The sequence below is a fragment of the Pseudophryne corroboree genome, chromosome 7 (genome assembly GCF_028390025.1).
Source record: "Pseudophryne corroboree isolate aPseCor3 chromosome 7, aPseCor3.hap2, whole genome shotgun sequence".
NCBI lineage: Eukaryota > Metazoa > Chordata > Amphibia > Anura > Myobatrachidae > Pseudophryne > Pseudophryne corroboree.
Genome location: NC_086450.1, coordinates 215,563,758 through 215,584,163, shown reverse-complemented (window position 1 = coordinate 215,584,163; position 20,406 = coordinate 215,563,758). Strand labels below are relative to the sequence as shown.

General features: G+C 45.0%; 1 long non-coding RNA gene across 1 annotated transcript in view; it reads right to left on the bottom strand.

Annotated features, from left to right (window-relative positions):
- The window catches only part of LOC134943539 (uncharacterized), a 64,046-nt gene that overhangs the window by 16,124 nt on the left and 27,516 nt on the right, over positions 1 to 20,406 (bottom strand). The window contains exon 2 of the long non-coding RNA XR_010181599.1: positions 5,477 to 5,615. This is a non-coding gene — a long non-coding RNA (uncharacterized LOC134943539). The remainder of the gene's footprint in view (positions 1 to 5,476; positions 5,616 to 20,406) is intronic.

Here is a 20,406-nt window from a genome sequence, read left to right as displayed (position 1 = left end):
TACTATAAGACATATAAGGATATAGTAAAGTCAATGCTATTTGTAGGATACAAAAGTAACAGATTAGTAGACACATTGCTGGTTAGTACCAGAACTAGCATCTTTGTTACTATTATAGTCTGAAATAGTTAGTATATTGGTGTCATGCATGTGGGATTATGCTTATGGTTTGTCTATGTAACACGTTGTATATTTTGTTTACTGGTTCCCTAGGTAACCGGCGCCGGGCAGGAGGAGTGAACGCGTCCCGCAGTCAGAGCGTGGTGACGTCAATTAGCCGCTGCCAACGAGCAGGACGGAGGTACATGGCGCGAGGCAGCAGGTGAGACAAACACACGCGATTGGGGTGTACAGCGTCATCTCCCCTCGCCAGCGCACCGGACCAGGGAGGAGGGTCATTAGGTGTGGGGTAAGGTATAAATGTTTGCATTTTGTATGTATATGTTTGGTCTGACGAAAGCTAGAATATAGCTGAAACGTTACCAGAGCTCAGTCTCTCTCGTTTTTTCTTTCTGCTGTGACAAGTCCTCGTGAGTGCCACCCGTCTTTGAGTGATTTATAATTATATGTATATATATATATATATATATATATATATGCACACATACACACCTATATACAAACATATAAGTTGGGTCTGATATGCCGGCGGGTTCCAAGCAGTGTCGGGATTCCAGCGTCAGTATTGCGACTGCTGGAATCCCGACTGCCGGGATCCTGACCTGATCCAATACACACACACACATATATATATATATATATATATATACACACACATATATATATATATATATATAGACAAGAATGATGTCCGGCACTCCAATCAACCTCTAATCAGCTCGTCTGGTGCCCCTCCAAGAAGTAATATGGAATGGGGTGTGATGGATGGCACTCCAGCATGTAGGTAAATCAAACAAAAGACCAGAATGGCTACCATTCTGGTCTTTTGTTTGATTTACCTACATGCTGGAGTGCCATCCATCACACCCCATTCTATATATATATATATATATATATATACATACACACGCACACAAATATATATATATATATTTCAATATTTTCATCAGTACGACCAGGGTCGGATCTAGACCTTCCGGCGCCCAGGGCGAAAGTTTCCTGTGGCGCCCCCCCAGGCAAAATAGAGGGAAGGGGCATGGCCACAGTTATCCCCCTGTACTTGTGCCCCCAGTAGTTCTGACCCCTGTAGCTGTGCCCCCAGTCGTTGTGCCCCCAGTAGATTTGCCCCCAGCAGCTGTGCCCCCAGCAGATTTGTCCCCAGTAGATTTGTCCCCAATAGATTTGTCCCCAGTAGCTGTGCCCCCAGTAGCGCCACTTACAAACACACACAAAAAAAAACAAAAAGACAACACAATACTTACCAGCCCTGCTCCTGCTTCCCGTCCGCTGCTGCACTGCCCTCCGTCTCTGGCCGCCGGCTCCTCTCTATGGGAGAAACGTCCCGTCGTCTCTCCCAAAGCAGCGCCACACAGACACTAGAGGTGCAGCTGTGGAACGGAGATCAGGATGCGGCTCTTGCCACGACAACGGCGCCCTCGGGACACCGGCGCTCCGGGCAAAAAGAGCAAGAGCCGCTACTGAGTACGACAATCCATTTTAATATATATATATATATACACATACATACACATATATTATATATATATATACACACCCATATACTGTGTGTGTGTGTGTGTATATATATATATATATATATATATATTTGCATATACAGTAATATATATATATATATATATATATATTATAAACACATAACTCAGAGCCTAACTTCAGCTGCATACCTTAAAACAAGCTTTTTCAACCAGTGTGCCGTGGCACACTAGTGTGCCGCGACCAGTTGCAAGGTGTGCCGCGGAGCTAGAGCAGCTTCCTGCACCTTCAGAGTGAACTGTTGGCACAGGCTCTTCTTAGAGGATCAGTCGTGCTCCGGCCGTGACTTATGCCTTGAAAACGGTGTGATATAGTAGGTCACGGCCGCCGCGTCTCACCACCCAGCCTGCCCACCCGCCTGCTTACACATCTTCCAGTTTCTGCCTGCATACACAGCTTTCCTTGCCCACCCACATCCACACCTGCCCGACCGCCCGCTGCTCAGTATTCACAGAACTCCACTATGAACAATCCCAGGGAGGAGTACAGCTGATAATATTTGTTATTTTATTTCTCCTGTGGGGAACAATAGGATTTCAATAGGATTTATGTGGGGAGAATAAGAATTTATGGATTTATGTGGGGAACAATGTGAATAATTCATGTGGGGAGCAATAGGATTTATGTAGGAAGCAACATGATTTATGTGGGGAGCAATGTGATTTGTTTTTTCTGTGTAAGCCAATGTGTGTGTGGATTTCTTTTTTTTACTGTGAGGGCCAATGTGTGTGTTTTGTTTTTTTCTGTGGGGAACTGATGGTGTGCCTTGGCAATTTTAAAATATTGTTCGGTGTGCCGCGAGTAAAAAAAGGTTGAAAATCACTGCCTTAAAAAGAAAAAAAAGCCTGACTTACAAACAGGAGAGTGGTAGCTTGAATGTTCCTCTCCTTCTCTGTACAAATCCCCACACGCTGCCGAGGTGGGAACTTCCTCTTCCCAGCCTGTGTGCTCAGCCAGTCACTGAGCAGCAGGCTGCAGCTTTACTTCCTCCTATTGGGCGGCGGAGCCGTTGCTCAATTAGCTCTTCAGCGCCAGCGGATGGGCTCACTGTCACCTGTCAGTGGGGAGGGGAGCGCAACTGCACGGAAGTGCAGTGCCGCGGAGCAGATCGAATTAGAGATCTGAGCTCTGACACGTGGCGGGGGGCCCTTTTCTGACAGGGGGCCCGGGGTACTTACCCCCAGAAACCCCCCCTTTATCCGGCTCTGCATGCAACGCTGCCTGGGGACACTATGAGTGACTGTACAGAGTGCTACAGGCAGGGGTTAAAGTGAGCTGGAATGGGACGGAACTGCGTTCCGTCAGTTCCACTTGGAGATGGAACGCAGTTCCTCCTCCTCCGGCTCACCTCACCCGATGTGTGCCACCGCCACCGCAGGGAGATGCGGGGCGACCGCTGTTATCAGCGGTGCCCAGCTCTCCCCGCACAGTGGAAGCCCGGCGGCAGGAGCTCACTACTGAGCTCCTGCTTCTGGATCCCGGCTCAGTGCGCGCTATGAGAGAGACGTCATGACGTCTCTCTCATAGTGCATGGAGCCGGACGCCAGGAGGATCACAGCGGTCGGACGCGGGAATGGGGCTTGGTAAGTATGGTGGCTTTTTTTTTAAGGCATGTCTACTGGGGGAAAGCTACAAGGGGTAAACTTCTGGGGGCAAGCTACAGGGGCGCATTACTACTGGGGGCATTACTAGTTGGGGCACACTACTGGGGGCATTACTACTGGGGGCATTACTACAGGGGGCTAAACTACAGGGGGCTAAACTACAAGGGGCAATACTACAGGCTGACTAAACTACAAGGGGGCAAACTACAGAGGGCATTACTACTGGGGGCATTACTACTTGGGGCAAGCTACATGGGGCTAACTACTGGGGGCAAGCTACATGGGGCTAACTACTGGGAGCAAGCTACATGGGGCTAACTACTGGGAGTAAGCTACTGGGGACAAACTACAGGGGTGCATTACTACTGGGGGCATTACTATTGGGGCAAACTAGAGGGGCATTACTAATGCGGGTTTAAACTACAAGGGGGCATTACTACTGGGGGCATTACTACTTGGAGCAAGCTACAGGGGGCTAACTACTGGGGGCAAGTTACATGGGGCTAACAACTGGGGGCAAACTATAGTGTCGCATTACTACTAGTAGCATAACTACAGGGGCACATTACTACTGGGGGCATAGCTACAGTGGGGTAAAACTACAAGGGGGCAAACTACAGGGGGCATAACTGCAGAGGTATTATTACTGGGGGCTAAACTACTGGAGGCTAAACTACAGGGGGCTAAATGACTGGGGGCATTACTACAGGCAACATTACTACTGTGGGCAATACTACACAGGGGCATTACCATTAAGGGTATTACTAATGAGGGCATTGTAAAGGGGGCACTTCATAAGGGGCAACACTCCTGGGGACATAAGGGGCACTACTACTGGGGGCATTGCATAAGGGGTACCACTACTATGGGCTCTATATAAGGGGCACTACCAGTACAGTGGACATTGCATAACGAGCACTACTACTGTGGTCATTGTAAAAGGGGCATTACTGCTGTGGACATTGTGTATTACGGGGTGCCACTACTGTGGGCATTATGTGTATTAGGGGTGCTACTACTGTGGGCATTATTACTATTGTGTGACCACGCCCTTTTCTTTTTGAGACCACGTCCCTTTTTGGGGGCGTGCAATACTTTGATTACATGGGAGCCAGGGGTAAGGGGGGTTCCACCACCTCTCTAGGACCACTTTAAGCACTGGCTACAGGTTTGCCAAGAGTCAGCAATGATGCAGCCCCCAGAGCCCTGCACTCTGTGGACAGCACTACTCGCTCTCCCCATTTACAGACCTGCAGGCACCATATGCTGTGTGCCACTATGTGCGTGGACATAGTTATGACCCTTTGAAACATACTGGTTGGCTTGGCTGTCAAAATTGCAAACACTCTGGAGATGATAACAAGATGCTGGTCTTGGCTGCCTTGGATGGTTAATTCTTGGGTGGGGTGAACAACATGTGGATATATTCATGTAGTGCATATCATATTGCAAATGTTTCAGTCACCCATATAAGTTTTATTTCCTTGTATGGCTTATCTCACACATTGTAACATTTGTATTGCACTCAAGTTAGCTGCCTCACTTAGTACACCCATGGGTGGGATGAAAAATAGTAGGAACTGAATGTTATAGTATACTGCAACTTCCCCATTTTGTGTAATATCGTCTAGGGATTGCATATTCCACCCAGGGTAACCTACAGTATATAGCATGCCCAAAATGGTGCCTTATCTTGTACCTTTCATGCTGTGGCAGATCCAGGGGGGGGGGGGGGTGCACGAGGGCCCGTAACCCCCCTCCCATGTGATTTCTGACACTTTTTTTCTACCGGAGATCAGCAGCAACACTGCTACGCTGTCTCCATTTAATAGAGCCGGTGGTGCCATGATCAGACTGGTCCAAAGGGGAGCTTAGTAATTCCTTACCTATAAGCGAGGTGGGTGAGGCTTAGCGGGCCACGGTCGCACTGTGGGCAGACTGTTATTCATACAAGGCAGTGCATGCGGCCACCTATTTCTTTATGTTACAGACTCTGTCGTTACCCACGCTCCCTCCCTCACGCAGGGTCTGTCAGTTGTCTGTGGCCATGTGTGCACAGCCAGAGGAGAACACAGGCACATTCACGCTCATACTTGTTGTCTGGCTCCACCTGTACATATAATAGTCTCCCCCTCTTTCTAATGGCTGGCTGCCTGGCAGATCATTGAAATGGGTCTGATCAAAGGACTATACTCCACCTCCTTTGTGATCCCTCTTCTGGATCCACCTCCAGTTTGCTCCATCCTGTAGCTGTCACTGAGAGTGCTAGCTCCGCCTGTGGAGTTTTGATTGTCCAGGGATGGCTGGTGCAGCCTCTGCACGCTGGCACTGAGTGCACTGTAAAAAAAGAAGCAGTGCATGACTAACAACAGTATGTAGTCTAAGCATGCTTTGGGGAGGGATACTGCTCACTGTACAGAAGACTTGCCCTGAGCTCACCATTACACTACTAATTGACCTTACCCAAACCATATAACAGATTGAAAATGTGTACTGTGCACTATATCTACATACCTCCCAACTTTTATTAGTTCAAATTCGGGACTCTATTGCGCAGCAAAGCTGCGTCCACCCAGAAGGGCCGTGTCCTCTTTAAAAGAGGCGTGGCTTTGCAGTAATGTGACAACTGCCTGCCATGCCTCCCATTTTTGTCACAGTGGTGGCATGGCCAGCGCTCTCTGAGCTGTTGGCATGCCCCCAGTCCCTCTGTCACATGGTGGGTTACAGGAGCCTCCCAACTGCCCCCCCCCTCCCTCCCTCCACCTTGGGACACTGCGGCCTGTGAGTGGGACAGCGGGTCAGTCCCAAAAAAACGGGACTGTCCTGCAAAAATCGGGGCAGTTGGGAGGTATGCATCAAGACTGATCCTGTGTATACTGCACTACATCACATACTGACCATGCACAGACTGTACTACACAACAGATCGACCCTGTATACACTATATCATAGACTGACCCTGTACATACTGCACTGCATCATAAACTAATAATGCACACACTGTATTACACCACAGACTGACCCTTTGCTCACTATAATTGACCACAGAATAACCTTGCCCACACTATACCACAAACTGACATGCTATTTATTATTATTACCAGTTATTTATATAGTGCACACATATTCCGCAGCGCTTTACAGAGAATACTTGGCCATTCACATCAGTCCCTGTCCCAGTGGAGCTTACAATCTATACAGAGCCGTCCCTAACCAATATGATGCCCTAGGCAAGATTTTGGCTGGTGCCCCCTAGCACCACCGTTGGTACCGCCTCTGACCTTGCACCTCTTTCCCAGCACCATCCCCCCTCACTCATAGCAGTCCTTATTTTGGTGTTTGTACCCCCTATATTTTAAATACCAACAGTTCGCACATTTGCGCACAGCCCAAAAATGGGTTTGTTTTTGCTGACAAGGGGCATGGCCACACAATAGTAACCCCAATTCCAATTACGCCACACAGTACTGCAACTTTATTGACATTTGATCATGCGATTGTGTCCATAATTCATACTACATCCCACAGTAGTATCACTTTACCTTTTAAATGTTACTCCTCACGGTAGAGCACCTTATTCACATTACATCACACTGAATTGCTCCTTATTCACATTACACCACACCCTACTGCTCCTTATTCACATTACATGACACTGTAGTGCCCTTTCTATACACAATGCCACATAGTAGAGCACCTTATACACATAATGCCACACATTAGTAATGCATTTATACACATAATTCCACACAGTAATGCCCCTTACACATATATGACACATTATTAATGTCCTTATAAACATAATGCGCCTTACACATTATGACAACCTTTATTAATGCCCTTTTACACATAATGTCCCTTACGCATATGCCGCACATTATTAATGCCCTTGTACACATAATGACACATAGTGCCCCATACACATTTGCTGCACATTATTAGTGTCCCTATACACATAATTACACACACAGTAGTACCCTGTTACACATATGCCACACATTATTAATGCCCTTATACACATAATGACACACATAGTGCCCCTTACACATATGTTGCACTTTATTAATGCATTTTTACATGACACACATAATGCTCCTTACACATATTCCAAACACTACTGCACAACCAACCCACTCACATGCACACAGCACTCACACTGCCAGTAACACTGTGACCTCTGCCTCTGCTATGATACAGATGTGTCCTCGTAAATCTTGTCTCAATGCTGTAACGTCGGGCACCTTTTTTATGAAAATGCATCTTATTTGCATTGAAATGTGGCTAGAATGCACAAGCAGCTTCTGCTGATGAAAATGATATGCAGCATGCCTATATACTGTGTGAGACTGTGGCTGTATCTGCATGTGAAATGCTACACACAGAATATAGGCATGCCGCATATCATTTTAATCAGCAGAAGCTGCTGATGCCCCCAGGCATATCAAATGCCCTAGGCAATAGCCTAGTTTGTCTATGCCTATGGCCGGCTCTGAATCTATATTCCCTACCACATGTACACACACACGCATTCACACTAGGGTAAATTTTGTTGGGATCCAATTAACCTACCAGTATATTTTTGGATTGTGGGAGGAAACCGGAGTACCTGGAGTAAACCCACGCAAGTACGGGGAGAATATACAAACTCCACACCAGCTAGAGCCATGGTGGGAACGAACCCATGGCCTCAGTGCTGTGAGGCAGTAATGCTAACCATTACACCCTCAGTACTGCCCCAGTACTGCCCCAGGTCTTAGGGGTCTATTCACGAAGCAGTGAAAAGAGTGGAGAAGAGAGACAGTGGAGAACTTTCATATCATTTTATAGAATGCACTTGATAAATGTTACTTCAAAACTGATTGGTTGCCATGGGCAACTTCTCCCCTTCCTCACTTCTCCACTCTTTTCACAGCTTCATGAATAGACCCCTAAGACCCCATGTGGCCCTAGGAAACAAACTTGGTTTGGGCCGCCCTCCCTTCTGGTTCAACCTTTGTGTCTGAAACAAACCATGTGGCCATGCTAGGGGAGCAAATACATTTATATTTTTTCTGTGCAGGGTAAATACTGGCCGGTTTTGCCTGTAGCCCACAAATGTTAGACAACTTTATTTTTACACTGCAATTTAGATTTCAGTTTGATCACACCCCACCAAAATAAAATCTCTCTGCACATATTACATCTTCCCCACCTGCCGTGCAACGTGGTTTTGCTCAGATGCTTGCTTTTTTTGCTTTACTTACAAACATGAATCTGACCCTTTGTGTGATGAAGAATTTCAGTGCCAGACTTGGTGAAAGTCTTGTTTACCTCTTGGAGTCTGCATCAGTGGTAAATGGTAGATGTTACATGCTCCATTTGGCAGTGGGCATTCAAAGTCACAAAAATGTTAATGTCCTTATATGGAGTGGCAAAGAGAAGCAACCCTCTCCTCTCCTTGTTTCTGACTGATGTGCTGTGACCACCTCCCCCTTCCTCAGGTTCTGGCTGCTCCATAGTCCTCCATCTGTCTCCGTCCCTTCTGGTACTCACACGCTGTGTCTGTCAATTAGTGTTCGTCCCCTCCTAGTGTCTTCCTTTACCTGAATGATGTTTTTGATGTTATGCCATCACCTCTGCTGAAGTAAAGAATAGCCACAAAAAGGAGCAGGCTCTGTGCATGCTGAAGACAAGGTGAGAGTAGCTGGAGAGACATAGAAGGGCATGTAAGCTGCTGGAGGGACACAGCATGGAGCTGCTGGGGAGATACAAGGCAGGGAACTGCTGGAGAGACAGTGGCAGAGATTTGGAAAAGAGGCACTACTGTGGGCATTATGTGTATAAGGATCACTACTACTGCAGGCATTATGTGTGCAAGGGACACTACTGTGGGCATTATGTATATAAGAAGCACTACTGTGGACATTATGTGTAAAGGGCACTACTACTATGAGCATTATGTGTATAAGTTCCACTACTACTGTGAGCATTTTGTATAAGGGGCACTACTGTGGGAATTGTATAAAAGGAGCACTACTGTGTGGAATAATGTGTATAAGGGGCACCACTGGGTAGCATAATGTGAATAAGGGGCACTACTGGGTAGTGCAATGTGAAAAAGGGGCACTATTGAGTGTCAAAATGTCAATAAGGGGTACTAATATGTGGAGTAATATGAACCAGGGGAATGAAACGTGGAGTAATGTAAATAAGATTGTGCTATTGTGTGGCGTAATTTCAATTGGGAGTACTATTGTGTGACCGCTTTTTTTGCAGCACACGCCTTTGATATGCACTGTCCCTTTGTAAAGCCTGGGAAGTATGCGCAAATTTAGTTTGCAGGGTGCCCTGAAAACCCTAGCACTAGTCATGTTTCCGGCTAATGAGAGGTGGGGTAGCTGGCAGGGGAAATTAGTTCCACCACCTCTCCAAGTCCAAATTAAACATTAGCCTGGTGTACTAGATATGAGCATATTGTTGCAAGGATGTGGCTGCTGGATCCTGGGTGCCTTCCCAGGTACTGTACCTGAGGTTTATGCTGCCATCTACAGGCCATGCAAAACTGCAATTTGTACCCGATCCTTGCCGGGTCTTTTTTTCACAGTGTGCAGCCATCGAGTCACTCTGTTCAGAGTGACTTCTGGGTACTGTGTTCTCAGAGCAGAAATGTGGTGGTCCTTCTAAGTAACCTGAGGATACCCGCTGTGCGCCTGGTCATCATCCTGCTGCCAGCATGATGGGCCTTTTAGTTTATGTGGAGGCCCGGAGCTGTAGCTCCATCCGCCCCATTGTTAATCTGGCCCTGATGATAGCTAGGAGATGTATATTTTTAACCTATCAAATGGCAGGTGCACATTCATTATGATTTGGTATAAAGTAAATTCATATGCTGCTGAAGATGCATTTATGATGTGTGTTATTTTGCATGTATATTTTTTTGTAGTAACTTACACCAATTTTTTTCCAAATCACATCATGCAACTAAAGGTACTGTATGTCAGCTGAATGTGGAATGATTATAGCCAATCGGTATGTCAGCTGAATATGGAATGATTATAGCCAATCTCATACTGTAATTGTGTCAACTACACCCTAATTGTCCAGAAAAGTTGCAACCTCTCATCTCTAATATGTACAGTTCTGATAAGTTACTGAATCATAATTGTGAATGATATTATGTGCTTTTATAGATGCCAGCTTGAATTCTAAATTTAGAGGATCTTTAGAATTCTGAGTACAGTTTCTTCCTGGTGCTGCACATCGCCTTATACATGCTTCCAGGTGAGCAAATGATTTTCAAAATAATATCTGAATCCTTTAAACGCTCTCACTACCTGCTGTTGCCAGAAGTCTAATCTCTTTCCTGTAGGAGGACTCATTATCTTTCTGTCCTTGAAGATGTTAAAACCCACAGAGCTCCATCAATGTGTAAATGAAAGGGGTGGAAGCAATGTGTATAATATTAATAAGACATATAATATCTTGTTTTCTTCTCCCAGTATACTTTGTCGTTTACAAGAGAAGTGTGTTTACAGATTAATTTTTTTCTTACTTTTACAAATGTTGCTCCAAAAGAATATATCCCTCAAAAATGCATTTCCTAAATTGTACCTGGAACAGAGGAAGGTGTGTAAAAGACATTGACCCTCACTCGGATCCTGAAGTATATATGACACATGCCACAAAGTACTGATATTTGGAACTTTGCGCATGCACCAGACCCATACTGCGTATGTGCACGGGTCTGGCAGACGCAGGACGGCATCAGATTTTCGTGACTGACAGTCAGATGTAGTTTTTGGGCAGGGAAGGGGCACCAATGGCCTCAGTTTCTTAAGATGGAGACATGTCGTCGGCATGAGACCAGAATCTCCGTCGCAGGACAGAGATTTCCTGGTCTTGATGTAGCAAATGTGGTGGCTGGCTTGCACAGCACCATGGGTCACGCAGCTGGCCAATGGTGACGGAGATGATCATGCCTCCTAGGATGCATTTCAGATCAGTCATGCATGTAGGATGTGTGACCCAACTCCAACCATATAGGGCTGGTTCTGAATCTCACGCACTGCCGATGTCAGATGCAGTAGTGCTCATTTTCTTCTTCTGTGTATGCGAATATGTTGCACTGCTCATGTTTCCAGATATCGTGTGCACAGAGTCCGATTTGAGGCACACAGGAAACGCATGGTACCAATAATGGGTTAAAAATGTAGTGGTGACAGGGAGGTGGCTTGTGGTACACATGGAGAAGGGCCATCTTATGGGAATATTATGGAAGTAGGCCTGTCGGTATAAGTGCCCCTGTTTGCCCCCCTTATAGCCTGGCTAATCTCTAGCAGGTGCATATCTATGTTTTGGGCCATTGTCATTCTGGTGCCCTATGCCACTCTGTTGACATTGCTTATTTTCTTCAGCTGACCGCTGATGGTCTTTTTCTGCAGTATTTGTGTGTACATATAGTTCACCTGGATTTGGTAAAAGGACTCCAGGGACTGTGCCATCTCCTCAACAGTTGGCGTGTTCAACCCGGCAAGCTACCCGGGTAGGATTCCTGGATCACTCGATCCGGGAATTTGCAGGGGGACATTTTTCCACTAGGGAAAAATGTCACCCTGCAAATTTTTAGTTTTAAAAGCTAGTGGAAAAGGGGTATAAGTGACAAACTTAATTGATGAGTCAATTCCATGAAGATGGTGGTGGTGGTGGTGGTGGTGGTGGGGGGGGGGGGGTGTTATAGTTATAATAGCACAGATTGATACAGGATTCAGTAGAAATGAACCAATGTACTCTGTGACATCTTCATAACCAATTAGATAACCTGTCAGGATTTATCTATTTTCTGACCCAGGAGGTCTATTTTTTATTGGGATTGTAGCTGTGACAATGCCCCCTTTTTGTGAGCATCACATCATTGTCAGGGCTTTAATACAGGCACATCCTGTACCTGGGGCAATGTTACACACTGGACAAACACACACACATTATGAAATATCATATCTCACGGTTATGCCTGGACTTTGTAGTGGCATTTGCATAAAGTGGCAAACAGCAACCCTCAAAAGGCACAAAAATGGAAGTTGCATTTAGAATCAGTCTTATAGTTTTGTGATCACCCTGTCCAGGCTGAGACAACTTGAAGCTCTAATATGCCCCCTTCTCCACACCTTTTTTTTGCAGATTGTTGTATTATTGGAAAATATAGTTGAGCAAAACCTACAATTTTGTACATAATGACGCACTTGTAGATTTACAAATGAAATAAACTTGTTGTATGGGATAGCCAGAAATTATGAATGCAGAGAAAATGAGTCATAAAAACTACAATCTGTTTATTGGCATGTATGTGCTATGTAATACAATGTAATGGCACTTTGAATTTAAAGGTTTGTAACTATCAGATCTTTCTTTTTTCATCCAAATTTAGAGTATGTATTGAGCTTTGCATCTTTAGAGAAGAAAAAAGTGAGAATTGGATACGTTCGTTAGGAGGGTAATCTATCAGCCTCTAGATATGTCTGTTGTGGCTGGCCAAAAACTGTGCTGCATTTTTACTTAATGACTCGGATGTGAAGATGAGGTTTTATTGTTGTTGTTGATGTTCTCTACACAATCAACTTTTGTAGGTACTGCCCTGATCCTTCCCAGAAAAACTAATTGTCATCTAGGAATTTTCTCCATGTTACCAGGTTCATCCTAAATCAAGAAGCCTTATCTTCATATTTAGTAACAATGCTATACAGTTTCTGGATCTGAATATACACATAAATAAAAAAATGGATCTCTACAAAACATTTTTTAACCATGTGGACGTCAATGAACAAATTATACCTTGGTCCTGAGATGGTAATCTTATGTGTGGGAGGAAATTACCCAGCTGTGTGTGGGTAGCAAACCACAGAATAAATGGTACTGTATGATAAACAGAGCTTGAATTATATTTTACACAAGAAATAATCTGTGATTCTAAATTATAAACTGTATATTTAATAAAATGCACATATAATGAACACATATAAAAAATGTATATACAATGAAAAAAGTTAACTTACATACAGCATATAGTCAATGCACGTATGGATATTACTAACTAGTGAACATATAGCAATGAGGATATTATATGGTAGACTGGCACATGCTTGTAGAATGGCATAATTACTATTTTAATTATCCGATATACATCAGTGCAAGCACTGAAATGCTGAGATGGTATCTCAGTGTAATCTCTTCATTATGTAGTGGAGGTCCAATAAGCCAGATATAGGAAAACTGTCCTTGCTAGCTGTATTACCAGTCATGAGCCGGAGCTTATGGGCCTGATTCAGTAGAGGCTGCAAATTCTGCAAAGTAGCAGAATTTGCAATCCTTGTGTTCGCATGCTGGGGGCCACCTGTCACAGGGCAAGGCCGCCCAGAATGATGACCCTCCCCCCCAATCAAGCAGAAATTGCGACCACACAGCACAATTTCTGCTTGATCACAGAAATTAGGAGGCCTGCCGCCATCTTTCTGATCGTGGCGGCTGCGTGTGACACACAGCTGCCACAATCGTGGCCACACCACACCCCCCATTTTAATAATGCCGTCCCAGTTTCCCTGCCTCCGCAACACTCTGTCTCCAACATGGAGCATTGCAGCCAACCCGCCCCGCGAATGACTCTGCCTGATTGCTTATTGCGATCTAGCCTGAATCAGCCCCTATGCCAGGAGCAATCCCTTGGACTAGTCAGAACTGTACTCCTCAATGGAGTGCTGGTAAACCAATTCTGTGCAGCTTGTGGCAGACAACAGCAGAGTACTACACTTTATAAGCAGCTTCAGCCGGACAGGTCTGTGCTGCTCCACAGGAGTGCTGGCATGTAGACACTGAACTGCTAGTAGTTAATGGCATCAAACAGGTGAATAAGCACTGCTGCATACCTCCCAACTTTAGAAAGATGGAACAAGGGACACAAACGGGCGCCAGAGGCGCGTCCAAAATTAGTGGGCGTGGCTTCATGGGTATGGGGCGTTGCCTCATGGGGGTGCCGCAATCGCAGGCCACGCCCCATTTTCACAGCTGTGAGGTCCTGTCCAGCGCTCTGTGTGCAGCTGGCATGCCCCTGTCACTCTCTCCCAGAGAACAGAGCACAGCGTCTATTCACAGCTGCTCTGCTAAGCAGAGCAGTGAGTGAGAGATAGTCTCCCAACTGCCTCCCCCCACCCAGTGACCCGCGGGTGGGAAGCAGGACAGTCCCAGAAAAATGGGACTGTCCTGCCAAAATTGGGACAGTTGGGAGGTATGCTGCCAAAATCAGTGCTTTTAGTTGGAGGCAACCAAAGGTGCAAACAGGTATGTATAAAAGAAATAGAGTGCGCTGTCAAGAAGCTGCTGGTGTAGGGGGTGGTAATTCCCCAAAGAAATATATATGCAATATAAATAGTAGTCACCAGCGCTAAGTTGTAAAAAATTAAAAGTAATAATCTAATTTAAAACAAATTCAGGACGGTAGGTTATGTTGAAAAAGGTATGTAATAAATTTAATAAAAATAATATCATAAAATCACAGATGCCTATATAGCATAATTAGGAGTTTAAATGATCATATAGAATGGCACATCCACATATTTCCTCAACACATGTTAATTCATACCCCGGCTAGGACTTCCTCTGGAATTATGTCCATAAACTTATTGGAGAGTTGATGAAAGCAATGGAGTAAAGAATGTCCCTTTTAAGCATACCAATGCAAGCGTTTCAAGCAGATAGGGAAAACTCCAATTTCTCCGCAGATGGAAATGTCCAGGTAAATGCTGTCCAATTGATGCCGTATGGGTAATGATGATGAAAAGATCCAGCAATGTTGAGGGTAATTTTGAGGATGTGACCAGCAGTCTCTAACTCGGGTGCAAACAGACTCTCAAAAGTGATTTCCCTAAAACTTTTCTCAGCTCACAGATGTTTCTTCAAAGGGTAATGAATCCGATTAAAAGTATGTACTGTAGTTAACAGGGTAACTATTATTGCAGTGTATTAAACTGGGCAGTGATTAGGTAAACCTTTAGTCACTGTGCAATGAGCTTTACTTTTAGAAATGTGAGTACAGGTAGGGCTGCTAGGGAGCAATAGATTAACTTTGAATAGGCTCCATCCCTATCCTACTGTAACTTCAGCTCTGCTTACTGTATGTATGATTACTGGGAACAAGAGCTGTCCAGCTGCTGTCACTCCATGGGGTTACCTCAGCTGCCTCTACCTATCAGTGCAGCCTTCCCCTATATCAGTGCTACCTCAGAAGACCTTTCTTTCAGGAGCCCCAATCAGCACAGCTTGGCTCTCTGTGTTGTGGCTCTCTATATTCAGAAGGGGTTGGAACAATGGCTGCTCTCTACCTCTTAGAATGCCCACTGGCTCTGCCATCTCCCTCAGGCCGGCCTCTGGCTCTTTACCTCTCGGCTGCTGTAAACTTGAAGAGGGAAGATTTGAGGGTGGTTCTGACACATACCTCCAGAAGAGCCGCCCCTCAGTCCAAAGGAGGAAGTACCGACTCTCTCCCTTACAGTGCCAATGGAGCCTGTCAGTCAGCATAGCCCCTCTCCTTAGCATTGCCTACACAGGATCCCCTCAATGGTCACTGAGTCCCCTTTTATAGACTCCTCCCCTCACTCCTACATTACCGCAGGAGCTATATCGCTCCACCCCTCTCCTCAGAGACAGATCACACACTGGTCTGTATCACTTTACCAGGGATACCTGTGTATATCCATGAACTTTAGTGTCTCAACTGTCTTTAATATATATATATCTATATATATATATATATATTTATTTATTTATTTATTTATATATATGTACACAGTGATGGCCCATGTATTATACATATATTTTTCAGGCAACCACTTCTGCAGGGCTCAGTCAAGTTAATGGGGAGTCACATAAAATAGACTTTTCACGAGCCACGAATACCAGGGCATAAAGTAGCATATAAAGAGAAGTACAGATCATGATGACATACATCCTTGTAAAAAGCTTTATTCAATCCGAGATGCATATGCCTTTGCATTGGCAACAAACGCACCTTGCGTACCATAAGTCATCATCCAGTTTATATGAGCTGATTAGCTTTTTCAACCTCCAGTTTAATCTCTATGCTGATAATGCTCAGATCTACATTTCCTCCCCTTACCTTTCCCCCTCTCTCCTCACACGTATCTTCACTTTCTCTCTGCTATCTTTTAATGGATGTCCCAGCTCTTCCCTTAAACTTAACATATCTAAGACTAAGATGATCATCCCACTATCCGTGCATAACCTCAACTTCAACTATTTCATTATCTATTGACGGCACAACTATCTCCTCTAGTCACAAGTGCACTGTCTTGGAGTTATCCTTGACTTCTCTCTCTCCTTCAAACAACACATTCAGTACCTTTCGCAATCCTGCCATTTCAATCTCAGAAATATTTCCAGGATCAGACCCTTTCTCACCCTGGATGCTACTAAGATCCTTATCTACTCACTGGTCATCTCAAGATTAGGCATACTGTAACCTCCTCCTAGCTGGCCTCCATGGCTCCTACCCCTCTCCACTCCAATCTAAGCTCATTGCTGCTGCCCAGCTCATTTTTCTCTCCAAACACACTACATTTGTACCCTATCTTCCAAGCTCTACACTGGCTTCCCTTCCCCATCAAAATACAATTTAAGCTTCTCACACTAACAAAGCCCTCCCCTATTCCTCTCCCATTTACATCTCCAACCAGGAGCAGTTCCTACCTGCTTGTAGGAGGGGGGCTGCCACTACCTATGCCGGAGAGAAGGAGAGGAGATGGTACATTCCTGGCCAGATGGTTTCTAGCACCTGTGCAATGGATCTGGTAGACACCAGGACCTATGCATGCACACTGGCAGTGGTGGGACCGCACATGTGCAAAACCCCATAGAATCCGTATAGGGCTGCATGATAGGCAAGTAGTGACTTTGCACTGGAAGCACTCGATCTGCTAAGCACAATCTGGCCTGGCAGTCCAATAGGGAAAAAACGCCTCCCCCTGGGACTGCCTGTCCTGTATGTATGGATTGGCAGATGGCACTGTCACTGGACTGCAACTGGCTTACAAAGATGGCAAAATTTACTGGGGGGTTTCGTCCCTGCAGCCCATAGGTAAAATCTGCCACTGTCTCTGAACTTATCTCATTTCACACTCCAGCCCACCCTCTTTGCTTCACAAATGCATGCCGTGTCTCCTATCTACTGATTACTTCCTCCTACTTCCACCTCCAAAATTTTGCATGTACTTCATGCTATTTCTGGAATTTTCTATCTTTCCCTATCAGACTCTCCACCTCTCAACAAAATTTCAAACAGGCTCTCAAGACCCATTTCTTCATCAAACCCAGCCATTTCATCCTAAATCTATGTTCCATACTCGCTGTTTGCCCCATATGTGTCACTCTTGGCTGCCTGTTCTTCCCCTTTCGAATGAAAGCTATCATGAGCAGGGTGCTCTCCCCTCATGTGCTTTTCCTCCTCTTACTCATACCCCTTTCACACAGCCCAAAATTTCCCGGGTTAAAACACATGAACGCGCATCAACCCGGGAAATTTCTCGGTGTGAAAGGGTACAGGGACAAAAACCCGGGATTTCTGTCCCTGCATTTCAACCCTGCAATCGACCACGGTTGATCCCGGGATGTTCCCTGGAACCCGGACAGTGTGATTGGTGCAGGGACATGTCCCACCTTCCCGGGTCGCCTATACTGATGCTGATTGGCTATTCAGGGCACTTCCTGGTCTTGTGTCTTTTCTGAGACGCCCATTTTCAGAAAATGCAGGGCCATCCCGGGTTCAGTATGAAAGGTGCAGACCTGGGATGTCTCGGCTCCGAATGCTGGTATGAAAGGTGCAAACCCGGGAATGTCCCTGCATGAGCCCGTGGCAGAATTCCCGGGTTTTGCCCCTGAATTTCTGGTGTGAAAGGGGTATCAGACTAATACTCCATACTCCCTACAACGGCACCTAACCCTTTATTTCTGAACCCTGATACTTATTTCAGTGCTACGGCAGCTGATGCAGCAATGTTTATAAGTACTGTACTTATTCTGCATTGTCTTGTACTTTAAAGATGTGTCCTTTTACATCTTTGCCTAATTGAAGGAAACTAGATTGAAAAAAGAACTCAGCTGCGCAATGAAATTGGAAACATGAACAAAAGCTGACGTATGCTGAGATAAATTATAAAGAAAATTAAATGACAATAAAATAAATTTCATACAATAAAACATATGGGGGTAAATTTACTAAGATGGGAGTTCTAATTAAGATGGGATGTTGCCCATAGCAACCAATCAGATTCCAGGTATTATCTTCTGAAAGGTTCTAGATAAATGAGAAGTAGAATCTGATTGGTTGCTATGGGCAACATCCCATCTTAAATAGAACTCCCATCTTAGTAAATTTACCCAATAGTCTGGACTTAAACCTTATAGGGAAAATAGTAAAATACCCTGTACTGGATATCAGATAAAACAAGCACTTGTGGTGTGAGCAGTAACAATATGCAACATTTGTATCCAACAAGTAGAAACAGTATTGTATCCTGGATATGAATGAATTGTTAGAATGTGGAGTAATTCATACGTTTTAAACTGGTAACTGCAGTCCCATGACCTTAAGTCCTAGGACTCCTCAATTCTTTTTTACCTACTGGACTTCTACACTCTGCCTAACAAGCATTTTGCATGACAAGCACTTTCATCTATACTAAGAGACTGATATTGGCCTTGCAGCCCCTGCAGTGGCATATTATTCTCTGCATGCCGCAGCTGACATCGAGGCCTGCCGAGCAGCATTGGCAACTCAGTCTCCATAGCGGCTCCTTCATACCTCCAGCAGCGTCTCCGTGTAGGACTCCGCCCAGTGCAAGCTTTGCAATCTCCCTCCCAGTGACAGCTATGTGGTGGGCAACGCAGGATAATCTAACCGAGGACGCTCGGTTAGAAACCAGCCCACGGGAGAGGTAATTTTGACTCTATCTGACATCGGAGCATTTCTACATAAAGGAGCTCCATTAATACATTCAAGGGACTGCAGTTACCAGTTTAAAACTTATGAATTACTCCACATTCTAACAATTCATGCATATCCAGGATACGATACTGTTTGTACTTGTTGGATACAAATGTTGCATATTGTTACTGCTCACACCACAAGTGCTTGTTTTATCTGATATCCAGTACAGGGTATTTTACTATTTTCCCTATAAGGTTTAAGTCCGGACTATATGTTTTATTGTATGAAATTTCTTTTATTGTCATATTAAATTTTCTTTATAATTTATCTCAGCATACGTCAGCTTTTGTTCATGTTTCCAATTTCATTGCGCATCTGAGTTCTTTTTTTAACCTGCTGGGTTACCTGCAAAACATGCACTGTGTGGGGTCCTGAGGACCGAGTTTGAGAACCACTGGCCTATGGGATGAAACTGTACCTGCAAACTCAACAAGTCAAACACCTGGGAAAAAAGTAAAAAAAAATATTGTAAGCAAACTAGAAATGCATCATGGGGGTCATTCCGAGTTGTTCGCTCGCAAGTGAATTTTAGCAGATTTGCTCATGCTAAGCCGCCGCCTACTGGGAGTGAATCTTAGCATCTTAAAATTGCGAACGATGTATTCGCAATATTGCGATTACACACCTCGTAGCAGTTTCTGAGTAGCTTCAGACTTACTCGGCATCTGCGATCATTTCACTGCTTGTCGTTCCTGGTTTGACGTCACAAACACACCCAGCGTTCGCCCAGACACTCCCCCGTTTCTCCAGCCACTCCTGCGTTTTTTCCGGAAACGGTAGCGTTTTTTCCCACACGCCCATAAAACGGCCTGTTTCCGCCCAGTAACACCCATTTCCTGTCAATCACATTACGATCGCCAGAACGATGAAAATGCCGTGAGTAAAATTCCTAAGTGCATAGCAAATTTACTTGGCGCAGTCGCAGTGCGGACATTGCGCATGCGCATTAAGCGGAAAATCGCTGCGATGCGAAGATTTTTACCGAGCGAACAACTCGGAATGACCCCCCATATATGCATAGGTATGCTGGAAGCCTAACTATTTACTATCTCAAAGACATTGCGGCTGCTGACATTTCCGACACTTACAGAAAATCTCAATA